Source organism: Trichosurus vulpecula, chromosome 7 (assembly GCF_011100635.1).
Source record: "Trichosurus vulpecula isolate mTriVul1 chromosome 7, mTriVul1.pri, whole genome shotgun sequence".
Lineage (NCBI taxonomy): Eukaryota > Metazoa > Chordata > Mammalia > Diprotodontia > Phalangeridae > Trichosurus > Trichosurus vulpecula.
In genome coordinates this window covers 47,517,118-47,530,420 of record NC_050579.1, presented here as the reverse complement: position 1 = coordinate 47,530,420, position 13,303 = coordinate 47,517,118, and the positions used below count along the sequence as shown (strand labels likewise).

Genomic DNA, 13,303 nt, shown 5'->3' with positions numbered 1-13,303 from the left:
AAAAGAGGCAAAAGACAGTCCCTGCCCTCAAGGAACTTATAATCTAATGGGGACATATGATAAAAAGCAATTCCACCAACTACTTTATTTGCTTCTTCAAAGAAAACTGATGAGTGAACATTCTTCAGGCTCCATTTGTGACAAAAATGCCAATAACTAGGTCCACTTACTGGTGAGTAGACAATAATCTCACATTTGGAATACCATTTGTAGCCCCATTTCTACCACTCTGTTAAAGTAGAAAGGGCACTGCACTGAAGACTAGCCAATAGGTAACTATCCTTTCCATTCTAAGCTAGGCTGGATCTTGGAAGGAAGATATCGACTTCTACAGAGACCATACTAAAAGTCTTTCTGGTATGGTAGAACCTGTTAGAGCTTGTGCTCCATTGGTCTAGACTTTGTGAAGACAGGGTCACCTCCAAGCCAGGATGAGACCTTCAAGTAGCCTGTGTGAACCTGGTAGGAGATATAATGTAAATGTATTAAAATGCAAATGTGAGGTTTTTAAAAAAAATTTAGTTTGAGTCAATGGGTATTAATTTTAAGCTGCAAAGGTATTTTGTGAAACCATGAATAGGTAAATCCATTCCACAGGAGAGATCTTTTAGCTGCACCACATGGGTGAGTGATGACCTGTGGCAGAGCTTTGTGGCAGTTCAAAGCTGCTTCTAATAAACTGTGGGTACCCGGGAAGAGTGAAAGGCATTAAAATTCGGTCACTGTGTTGTCTCCCCCTATTAGACTGTGAGCTCCCAGACAGCAGGAATTGTCTGGCTTCTTTCTCTCTGTTTCCCCACCACATAATATGATGCTTTGCAGAGAGTAAAGACTTAATAAATGCTTTTTCATACATTCATTATCTATTCATTCACAACCCAGTGATAGAGAGATGATTTTTTAAGAGCAAAAAAGAAGAAAATATTCAAAATGCTATAATACAAGGGTAGGAAAAGAGAAAAGAATCTTTGGGAGGGATAATGTCACAAGCCATAGAAGAGATAGAGAAAGTAGGAAGGAACTTGATTCCTTTCCAAACCAAACTCTCTAAGTAAAATGAATTGTAAAAACACTAACAGAATCCACATCCTCTCTTCTAACCACAGGACTGCACAACCTCTCTCACACTTAGATGTTCCTTTGTTTCTCCTGGTTTTATCTGTACTCTGCCACTGCTTAATTAGACAATCAGACCTAAGTTACTGTTAGGCCTCCTTGTGCCCTCCATTCATCCTATAAACAGGACTCAGAATTATTGGGAATAAACAGGACATTGAATTATTGAGGTCACATTGCCCCTAGTAGTCTTTAGACCAAGAGTTCTTAGCCTTTTTTGTGCTATGGATCCCTTTGGCAGTCTGGTGAAGTCATAGATCTTTCTCAGAATCATGTTTTTTTTTAAATTAATTAATTAACTTTTTGTTTTCAACATTCACTTTTTTTTACTGGAAAAGTTTTTATTGTAGGTGGAATGGGATAGCTGGACACAGTTTAGATGATTCCAATTTTGTTGGCAACATCTAAAGCATCATAGTCTGGAGCAAGTTGGACATAGGCTTTCTTCTCTCCATCTGATCAGTGTGTTGACCTTGGCCACATCGATGTCATACAGCTGCTTTACCACCTGCTTTATCTGATGCCTGTTGGCTTTGACGTCCACAATGAAGACTAGGGTGTTGTTGTCCTCAATCTTCTTCATAGCAGACTCAGTGGTCAAGAGGAACTTAATGATGGCATAGTGATCCAGCTTGTTTCTCTGAGGGGTACTTTTCCGAGGGTATTTGGGCTGCCTTCGAAATCTTAGTGTCTTGGGTAGCCGAAAGGTGGGGGATATTCGGATCTTCTTCTTTTTGTGGCTGTGGACACCCTTCAACACTGCCTTCTTGGCCTTCAAGGCCTTGGACTTGGCCTCTGTCTTGGGGGGACAACGGCTTCCTTTTTCGCCTTCGGCGCCATCTTGGGGGAAAGGCTCAACATTCACTTTTATAAGATTTTGAGTTCTAAATTTTTCCCCCTCCCCAAGATGATATACATTCTGATATAGACTATACATGTACAATTATATTACACATATTTCCACATTGGTCGTGTTGTGAAAGAAGAATCAGAACAAAAGAGAAAAACTATGAGAAAGAAAAAAAAAGAGAAAGCAAATAGCATGCTTTGATCTGCATTCAGACTCCAGAGTTCTTTCCCTGGATGTGGATAGCATTTTCCATTATGAGCCTTTTGGAATTGTCTTAGATCACTGTACTGCTGATAAGAGCTAAGTCTATCAAAGTTGGTCATTGCACAATGTTGCTGTTACTGTATACAATGTTCTCCTGGTTCTGCTCACTTCACTCAGCATCAGTTCACATAGGTCTTTCCAGGTTTTTCAGAATCATGTTTTTAAATGCATAACATAAAATACATAGTAATGGAGACAGGGTCATAGGATTCATGAGATCAGAGCCTTAGATCTGGAAGAGACCTTAATCTGATGCTCTCATTTTTATATTTGAAAAATATAGAGGAGATATTGGGCCAAGATTCCATGCCTTGCCTTATCACAGAGACACTTTCCATATGTTCTAAGATGAGAAAATGAGTAGAGAAGGATGTAAGAAATGACCCCATTCATTTTCACAATTGTACTCAAAGGAGAATGAAGCCCTGATTTAAAGCCATCCCTAATAGTTCTGAGAAGCACAGGGCAACCTTGAAATACCAATTCTTCATGGTAAAACCCAAAATATGGTAAGATCTTTTCCTCTAGAGGCTCCCCACACCAGTCACAAATATATTCAGCAGTTCTTTTCCACCCAGCCACCAGCACTAAAGAGCTAAGTATATAACTGGAAATCCTGGGAGATCCCACCCAATATGAGGGCTTCCTGCCCATAAGCAATATTTTGGTTAGAGGCTATCTGTGGAAATGGAGAGGAAAAGGGACTTGCAATTTCACTTGATAGAAATCTTTTAAATAACCTCCCTAGTCCTCAAGAACTCTGGAGACCATAATCAATGGTGTGGCCCTTACATAATAATGATGATGTTCATGACATCAACCAGCATTTATATAGCCTCTATTATGTACCAGGCACTGGTGTAAGTGATTTACAAATATCTCATTTGATCCTCGCAACAGTCCCATTATTATCCTCATTTTACAGTTGGGAAAACTGAGGCAGGCAGCGGTTAAATAACTCTCCCAAGATCACACAACTAGTAAGTATCTGAAGATGGATTTGAACTCAGGTCTTCCTGACTCCAGACTCAGCACTCTCTCCATTGCACCACCAGCTGCCTCATTCAAGAAGCAAATTTAAGCAAATATTCATTGAACGCCTACTGGATATAAACCATGGTGGATGAGAAATGGGACGTGCTCCCACCTCCTTGAGGAGATTGAAATCTACAGATATATATAAAAACAACTAACATTATAATGACATTGTTATAATATATGTAAACAACTAACATATGTAAACATATATGTAATGTTATATGTAAACAAGTAACATATATAAACATATATGTAATGTTATAATACATGTAAACAACTAACATATATGAAACACCTAACATTTTAAGACAGCATGTGTTAAATGCCACATGAAGGATAAATACAAACTCTCTTCAGGAGTTCAGAGAAGGGATCTCTAGGACCTGGAAAAGTCAAGGAAGACAGCAAACTAGACAGAATTTAACCCAGATCTTGTGGTATGGGTCAGATTTCAGACAGGTGGAGGGAGACATTCTTGGAGTGGAAAAGATCATGAGTCCAGTTTAGCTGGAGTGTGGGATTCTTACAGACCAGTGGTAGGGGATAAAGTTAGAGAGCTGGTTTGGGTTTACACCGAACACACTGAAGAGATCTGCAAAACATTAACTCTACCAAGGCCAGATATTATCCCTTAAAGAAAAAGATATTATCCCTTTTCTCATCTGTTCCCAGGGCATTTAGGAAACAGCCAGGAGAATGAACCTGCTTGTACCCCCAAGGAAGGACCCTGGTTTTTCTGTAGGTTGCCATTTGGGAGGATCCAATTCCGCATTGACAGAAACACAGTAGGGTAGTGGATGGAGTCAAGAGTGAATGTGCAATCAGAAAGAGCCAGATTCAAACCCTGTATAAAATCCTTATGAGCTTCATAACCCTTAGTAAGTCATTCAGCCCCTTTGAGCCTCGATGTCCTCATCTGTAAATTAGGGATAATCATACTGGCAAGTCATGACCAATCAGAGCCTGTTTCTTCATCTGTAAAATGAAGACAGTAATGCCCCTCTATTTCACTGTTATCATGGGAATCAGATGATATCGTGTATGCCAAGTTCTTTGCCAACCATAGAGAACTATTTTTAAAGTGAGCCATCATTATTATTGATATTGACATTCTAATTATAGATGACTTTGAATTGGAGCTTTGATCTACCTGCTCCTTTCTCCACTTTCCCCCCAAAACTTCTACCATCCTCCTCTCCATATCCAATCAGTGTCCCTGGCATCCCTCTGGTTTTTCAATAAGATTTGAATTAATTATTTAACTACAGGCTCCCCAAAAAACAATTTTACCCAGGATACCCTTTTAAATTAAACCTGCATTATTAACCTCATCTCCATCACTTTCTCAAGCCTAGACAATCAACTAAACAGTAAATCAAGCTCTGATTTGTAGCTTTTGCTGATTTCCAAGGTGTCAGCGCTTTCACCGAAAATTTAACAATCTGCTGTCAGGGAATTGGTTAGGACTAACTCCAGCGCAGCCCTGCCTTTCTGCCAGTTTATCCAGACATTTTTCTAAGGCTGGTCAAAGTTATTCAGAAGGTGACTTCAGAGCTCAGAAAAGAAGAACAAGGAAAATGCAGTCCTGAGCTATAAAGTTCTTCCTTTCTTTCCAAAAGAAATCAGAATTGAAGACAAACTCCCCCCAACCCTCCAACACAGGCTGGCAAAGAAAGTCAAGTCTGTCAGATCCAGCCCTCCAAGGAAATCAAACAGGTTCAGAAAAGAAGGTCAGAATATTAATTCACATGGAAAAATCAATTTGACCCACTTCACTCAGATTTGTACAGTTCACTTTCATCAGATATTGACTGAGATTTTTTCTAAATGTTATTTCAGGTGTTAGAGGTAAGGGTTTCTCCAGTTGCATAGATTTTGTGGACCTACTATGAGAGTTTTCATTACTCTCATAGTAGGTCCACAAAATCTATCAACTCATACCCATTAGCTGTCATTTACTCACATTGAATCCCTTCCTAACTCTGTTACCCATAGGCAGGTGGCTTCTTCCCTAGACCTTGTTTTCTTCATCTGTAGAGTAGGCCTAGCATATTGTTTATAGGAGATAGGTGCCATAGAAATACACGAGAAGTGCCTGACATGGAGCTGGTGGCCATGCCAAACTACATTAAAATATAATTGGGAAATATTTAACAAAATAAATAAAAATATAATAGAACATACATAATGTTAATATGTGGTTTTCTAATAAGTGCCACAGAAATCCTTATGTACATTTAGTAGTCCCATGTCTATTTGATTTTGATGCCACTGCTATACATCTTACAATATAAGACTATCTTTTAGAATTAAGAAAATTTCTTCCACTTATCCCCAGAAAATGAATGAGAAAGGAGTACCTCCTTCCCTTCTTTGCAAAAAATGTGGGTGTGTAATGTAACATCACATACACTGTCAGACTTTTTTGATGTGTTGGTTAGTTTTGCTAAACTGTATTTTTCCTCATTTAAAAAAAACAATTTTTTTGGCACAAAGAGTGACCTTCTAAGTAGTAGAGGAGTGTATTTAGAAACGGAGATGATACAAGAACAAAATATATCCAAAAATAAAAAAAAAAGAGAAGAAAGGAAGAAAACAAAAAGGCAAGACTCTTGGTCCACATGATCAGAGTCACGTACCTAAATCCTCATTAGAACAGACACACCTCTCATTATAATATTCATTCTCTCATTAATTGTTACCCAATCAGAGTTGATTTCAGCCTGTCAGGAACACCCACTCCTCCAATAGTATGTAAGTGTTCAGCAGCCCCCAAAGTTCATTTTGAGTTCCCAACAGTGCCTACCAATCTCATTTATTAACTATTAGCTAGCCATAATTAATAAATTGCTATTAATTACCCAGAAATTATATCTCTTGGACTTTTCATACATCACAACAATATTTGTAAAGCATTTCACAAAACTTTAAAAAGAGCTATATAAATGCTTGTTATAATTATTGTCCTTATTAATTAAATTCAAATCACAGCAACAAGTATTTTTAAGCCCCTGCTCTGTGCCTGACACTGGAGACACAAAGGGGAACAAATGAAACTGTCTCTGCCCTCAAGGAGCTTATATTCTACTGGGGAAGATCAGTTGACTCTAAAGTTTGCAAAACACTTTACATACATTATCTCATTTGCTAGTGTCTGTCATTAATACAACTGGACATATCTCTTTCCATATATCACACACAAAAACTAGTCTTACTCCTTCTACCACATTTGATTAAATGTTAAATTGTATGGAGCAGTCTATAGGTCTTGGAGATATTCAAAGGAGTTAGAGATCACTGGGAGCTAGGAGAGTCTGGGGAGGCTTCCTGGAAGATGTTGGGCCTTGAAGGATGAGTAGAATTTAGATGAGGTGGAGGTTGGAAGGAGATCAGTATATATGAGAGAATGTTCCGCTGGGGCTAGAGTGTGTCTGGTTGATTGACAGCTAGTGCGCATACTAATACCATCCATGAGGTTTTCTTGGCAAAGATACTGGGGTGGTTTGCCATTTCCTCCTCCAGTGTATTAAGGCAAACCAAGGTTAAGTGACTTGCCCAGGGTCATGTAGCTAAGAAGCGTCTAAGGTCAAATTCGAATTCAGATCTTCCTGATTCCAAGCCCTTCACTTTACCCACTGAGCCACCTAGTAAGGAATCTTAGAGACTGTTAAATCCAACCCCTTCATTTTACACATGAGAAAACTGAGGTCCAGAGCCACCAAGTAACTTGACCACAGTCACACCGCTAGTATCTTAGGCAGAATTTGAACCCAGGTCTTTCTGACTCCAAATCCAATATCTTACTTACTCTACCATGCTACATCTCAGGGTCACAGTTTTGTGCCAGGGTCCAAGCCAGATAAACAGTAACGGCAACAGAATAAAGAGCCTGTTGTTGTCATTGAGTTTTTCATTCATGTCTAACTTTTCACGACCCCATTCAGGGGTCTTTCTTGGCAGAGATGCTGGAGTGATTTGCCATTTCCTTCTCCAACTCATTTAACAGATGGGGAAACTGAGGCAAGCAGGATTAAGTGACTTGCCCAGGGTCACACAGCCAGTAAGTGTCTAAGGCCAGATTTGAACTCAGGTCTTCCTGACTCCAGGCCTGGCATACTACCCAGCTGCCCAAGGAACCCATTAGGATGCACTAAAGACATCTCCTAACTGCAGCCTCGGGGTGACTGTACCCTGTAGAAGGACACTCACCTCTTCATTATTCAGGGGCTCCCTGGCCTGATTATTCAGTTTGCATTTTATATGGAATCACAGTCATTCATCCTGCTTCCCAAAGCCCGCTTCTTAGCCATTGCTATGATCTTTCTGAAGGCTTAAGGTTGATATTATTACAGCTCTGCAGACTGGGGAGATGAGCACAAAGACAAAAATGATTGACCCCAGAACCTACCACAAATTAAATTACAGGTCGGGGCGTAAATCTCAAGCCCTTCTCCAGACTCTTCCGCCTTGGCAGTGCCTACACTCCACAGCTGCTAAGCCTGAGAAGCAATGAAAGAACTCTACAGAGGTTATTTCAATCACAGGATTTAGAGCCAGAAGGAAAGCTCTCTCTCAAACCCTCCATTTTGAGTTCAGTATAAAGATTGGCTAATAAAAGTCCAGTCCTCCAAGCGGGGTGTGGCAAACCATGGCCAGTGGGCCAAGTCTGTCCTCTACCCCTTTTTTGTATAGCCAGCCAACAAAGAAAGGTTTTTTTTAACATTTTTTAAAGACTTTTATTGTATTTTTAAAAACAAGAAAAACCATTCTTAACTCACAGACCATACAAAAACGGTAGGCAGATTTGGCCCGTAGGCCATAGTTTGCCATGTTTGGATTTGCCCACTTTCCAGTGGGGTAGACAAGTAAAATATCCTGCCTGATTTCAATCTGACATATGGTTGATGGGTGAACCTTCTTCCAGGCATGAGTCACTGAGGGACTATCTCACTATCTACTAACTAAGCAAGAATCTGTAATTCAGTCCAGATAATAAGCATTGATGTGTACCTCCTCCATCCTTTTTCAATTCTATTTTTCCTGAGAGCTTTAAGTGAAGAAGACTGCTATGAGCCAGCGGATGAAGAGAGGGGCAGGGTAAACTATAGTCCCCTTTCTCTGCTACCATGTGGTTATGATTACATGTTATCTGTTTCCTTTGTTTTTATTCTTTCCTGATCTTAAGTGAAAGAGTATATGGAGATGGATGTTCTAGGTTACAGGCTTATGAGCTTCAAAAGCTCCCAGAAGCAACTGGAGCTGTTAGCAGCAGTAGCTCGATCTGGTGAAGGATGACCAGCCCTGAGGAGGGAGCAGCTGAGGAGGTACCCTGGAGCTCAGCTCTTACAAAGAGCTAGCCCATCTGAGAAGAGAGTGACTTGTCAATCAGTGATACCATGCTGAGAAGAGAACATGATGTGGACTCTAGTGGAGAAAATGACCACAAGATCCAGGAGTCACAAGGTATCCATCTCATAGGCCTGCATGTTTTCTACATATGTGCCTGCCCATCTTTGTATTTTAATTCTCCCCAAAGACTGAGTATACATAGAGGAGGCAGCGGGTTCCCCAATTTGAGGTGAGTTTTTTGGCTAACTTTTATCTTTTCTAGAACTTTTCAGTAAATACTCTCTTGTACTCAAAAGCTAAATGGATGTCAATGAATGGATTAATATTTGGAGGGACATGCTGGGTGGAGGCTTGTGAGTAATAGTATTAAAAGTCACAAGCCTCTCGGGCTTACTCCTGAAATCCTGAGAGGAAAAGTAGTCAGCTGCCCTTTGGGGAACCAGCCTTCCAGAGAGAGTGCTACATGCAGATGAGAAAATGGAGGGCCAGAGGAAAGAATTGGTTTGCCTCAGGTCACCCATCTAGTAAATGGCCAAACCAGACTTTTAACCCAGATCTCTGACTCTAAAGCCAAAGTTTTTCTATTGCACAGAATCTAAAGTCACTGGGAACTCACCAATAGCTGTACAACCTTCCTGAGAATGAGTTGGAGCTCAGAAACACAAAGATGGACTACAGAACTCAGCTCTCAGCTTCAGTTCACCAAATGACCCCCTTTCAGTTCACCAGAATCTTTTTTCACTTCTTTCAGAATATACCTGGCACCCTGCTAGTTACAGCCATCAGTCAGGGCGAGAGAAAAAGAGAGAGAGACAGAGAGAGAGAGAGAGAGAGAGAGAGAGAGAGAGAGAGAGAGAACTAGAGAGAGGGAAAGAGAAGGAGAGAGAAGGAAAGAGAGAAAGGAGGTGAGAGAGGAAGGAGAAGGAGAGGGAGCAGGGAGGATAGTAAGGAGGGAGAAAGGGGAAGAAAGGAAAGAGAGAGATGGATAGATGGATGGATAGACATAGACAGTGAGCTATTTATACATACATATATACATGTATATATATATATATATCCATGCATACATATATACGTATATCCACACATATATGTATGTATGTCCACACACATGTGAAGGCCACCTCTCCACCATTTAGATAGAATTCCCTCAGGCTTTATTAGATCTTCAGGATCAAGGGCCCCCTCCCATAGGGGTCCATCTGTTTCCTATTTCCTGCAATGACCACAAGAAGGGCCAGCTCTTAGAATCTCCTCTTCCCATCCTCCTTACTCATATAGAAGACTGGTGTACTCACAAGAATCAAAGCTCATTGCAAATGGAGCAATTGGTTTGTTATCAAATCCCCTCCCCCAGCCCCTCCACCCCGAGACACTTACTAGGTGTGTGGTCTCAGACATCTCACAACAGCTCTGTGCTTTGGTTTCTTTATCTGCAAAACATGCTCAATAATAGCACCTACCTCACAGGGCTGTTGCATCAAACGAGACCATGTATGTAAAGAGCTCTTTTTTTTGGAGGGGGGAAGGCAGGGCAATTGGGGTTAAGTGACTTACCCAAAGTCACACAGCTAATAAGTGTGTCAAGTGTCTGAGGCTGGATTTGAACTCAGGTCCTCCTGACTCCAGGGCCGGTGCTCTACTCACTATGCCACCTAGCCACCCCAACAATGGCCTTATCTTATACAGATGTTCTCCATCTCTAAGGGCAAGCTCTTCATTTGACTGTAGTCTTCAAGGTTTTCTAGCTTCAGGGGACCAAGCCCAGGCAATAAGAGCTAATCTTCAGTTACAAGCTCATGATTTTTGGTCATACTGAGCAGGGGCAAAGACAAAAATCCTGTTCTAAAGTCTCCTTGAACTCTAATGGTCTGTGATCTAAGTTTCAGTCTACACCGACCTGAGGTTGTAGTAGGAGGGTGGGAAAAAAGGATGAGAACCCAGAAAAAGACCTAATGAAAAAAGCCAGGCTAAGGGCAAAAAGGAATTATAATCATTTAGAGAATGGGTGGGATTGAAGTGGTATGGGGAAAGACTGAGGACAATAGGCACATAAGCCATAATTCAAAGGATATAGGAAAACAGATGTCAAGCAGATAATAAAGAATTTTGAAAACTTGAAAGTCCTGGGAGAAAAGTTGAGATACAATGCACTTCAAACAATATGTTTCCAGTTAAAGTAAATATGAAGCTTGGGTAGTTAGAAAATCAAATATGTGCCCAGAATAGGTATGGTCTGGAGACAAGAGACAGGAAGACCTGTCAGTCAGTTCATGCTTCCAGCAAGCACTTTCTGGGAATCATTAGCAGAGGACTCAAAGAATGGTAGAAATCTGGAGTTCTACACATAAGTGTAGTGGGTGGCTTGCCCACCTCCTCTCTCTTCTCTTCTCTATCTCTGTTTTCTCTGGGTTGTCTTGTTCATCTCATCCTGCACCCATGCAGGTCAAAGTTTCCCAAAAGAGGCAGTGCATGTGCCAGTCAAATCTCTCTAGGGGTAACTCTGGTGTTTGGCTACTCTCCTTCTATTCTATACTGTAGCTCTTAAGCCCCCACTGGTATGCTTCTTATTTAACAAATCAGCCAGATGATTTCACTCACTCTCAATCAAAACATTTACTAAATAGAAAGCAAAGCAAAAATAAGTATATATCCATTTATAAGTCTGGGCACAGTCTTCCACAAATGGACATAGTATTTGTGAGGAAGAATAGATAAAAAGTTAAAAATGCCAAGTAGTAAGGCGCATGTGTAAGAAACATGTGCCCAAGGCAACTTATAACTCTGGAATCAGATTTCTCTTATTTTCCTTAGAAACTACAAAAGTTCATGAATGAGCATGAATGGGTGTCTCTGCAGCTAAGCTAGGTTGTTCCATGGCTGGACTGCTAAGCCAGTCTGCTCTTCCTTTTCTGTTGACTGGTCCTCCACTGGACCTTTCCTCTTTGCTGCTGAATAGTACTATACTTACTTAGCAAAATTGTCATCCCATTATATAAGGAAAAACAAAGAACTACAAATAGATAGGAAAAGATAACAAAGAGGTAAATGGTGAGTTGAGAATGAAAATATCACAAAAGTGAAAATAGTTATATTTCCAAAGCAAGTTATAAGGGAAAGAGGATATTTCAGGAAAGAATGAATGGAGAAGGGCTGACTAGAGAAAACAGAAGTTTTATTTCTGTTCTTTGCACTACTACCTAAAGTATGGTGCTCCACTTAATACAGAGGGCTCTGGGAATAGAAAAAAAAACCCACAAGCTTTGTGTGGTTCTTAGAGAGGTTGTTATCATTCAGTCATTTCTGACTCTTTATGACCCCATTTGGGATTTGCCTGGCAAAGATACTGAAGTGGTTTGCTATTTCCTTCTCCAGCTTATTTTATAGATGAGGAAACTGAGGCAAACAGAGTTAAGTGATTTGCCCAGGATCACATAGCTAGTAAGGATTTGAGGCTGGATTTGAACTCAGCTTCAATCCTGACTCCTGGCCCAGTGCTCTATCCACTGAACCACCCAGCTACCCTTCTCAGAGAAGTAACTACCCCTGTCTCCTAGTTCTGATCCTTTTGTGAGTGGCAGCACTTGATTCAATTGATTAGGGAAGTGGTCTGTATTCATTTATTCAATTAGATTCTTGGCTCAGTCCCTACCAATCAAGAAAACTTCTCCTTCCCTTTTCCACTTCCTTAGTTCCTATTCATGTTCTGCTGAATTGAGCAAGAGAAGGTACTGACTGGGTCCACTACCAATTTGTTATCTAATTTCTGCAGCAAGGCAATCATTTTACTCTTCCCTAATTGATTCTCTAACCTATTCCCCACAGCAGCTGTTCCAGATTTTCCTCATCTCTACTCAAGCCTCTCACATTTGCCCCACCCTCACAACTGAAGAGCTAGCAGCAGCTTCACATATTTTACTGATAAAATTGAGGCCATTCATAGTGAGCTCCCTCTTCTCCCATTCTCTAAGCATCACCTCCCAGACCCCCGCCCCCAAGCTCTCTTCCTTTACTCCAGTCTCTGACAAATAAGTGGCCCTTCTCCTTGACATGGTCAGCTCATCCCTTCCCATCTCCTCCCTTCCCATCTCCTCCAGCAGATTGCTCCCACAATCATTCTCTCTCTCTGATCTTTGATCTTTCTCAATCTATTCATTACTTCCCTGCTGTTTATGAGCTTGACCATATCTCTCCTGTTCTTTAAGAAAAAAAACCCTCACTAGTCCCTACTATTCCACCAAACTATTATCCTATATCTCTCTTTTCTCAGCCAAACTTCTAGAAAATACTATTGACTTCCACTTCCTCTCTTCTCACTCATTTCTCAATCCTTTGAAGTCTGGCTTCCAGACTCACCACTTAATTGAAACTTCTATACAGGCATACCTTGGAGATATTGTGGGTTTGGTTCCAGGCCACCACAATAAAGCAAATATCACAATAAAGCGAGTCAAATGAATTTGTTGGTTTCCCAGTGTATATAAAAATTATGTTTACACTATACTGTAGTCTGTTAAGTGTGCAATAGTATTATGTCTAAAAAAATGTGCATGCCTTAATTTTTAAAAATTACCTTCTTTCTAAAAAATGCTAGGCATCATCCGAGTCTTCAGTGAGTCATAATCTTTTTGTTAGTGGAGGGTCCTGCCTCGGTGTCGATAACTGCTGACTGATCAGGGTGGTGGT

At 40.6% G+C, this 13,303-nt stretch overlaps 1 pseudogene; it reads right to left on the bottom strand.

Moving 5' to 3' along the window:
- Window positions 1–1,491: 1,491 nt before the first annotated feature.
- LOC118855956 lies at window positions 1,492–1,956 on the bottom strand (annotated as a pseudogene).
- Between the last annotated feature and the right edge of the window lie 11,347 nt (window positions 1,957–13,303).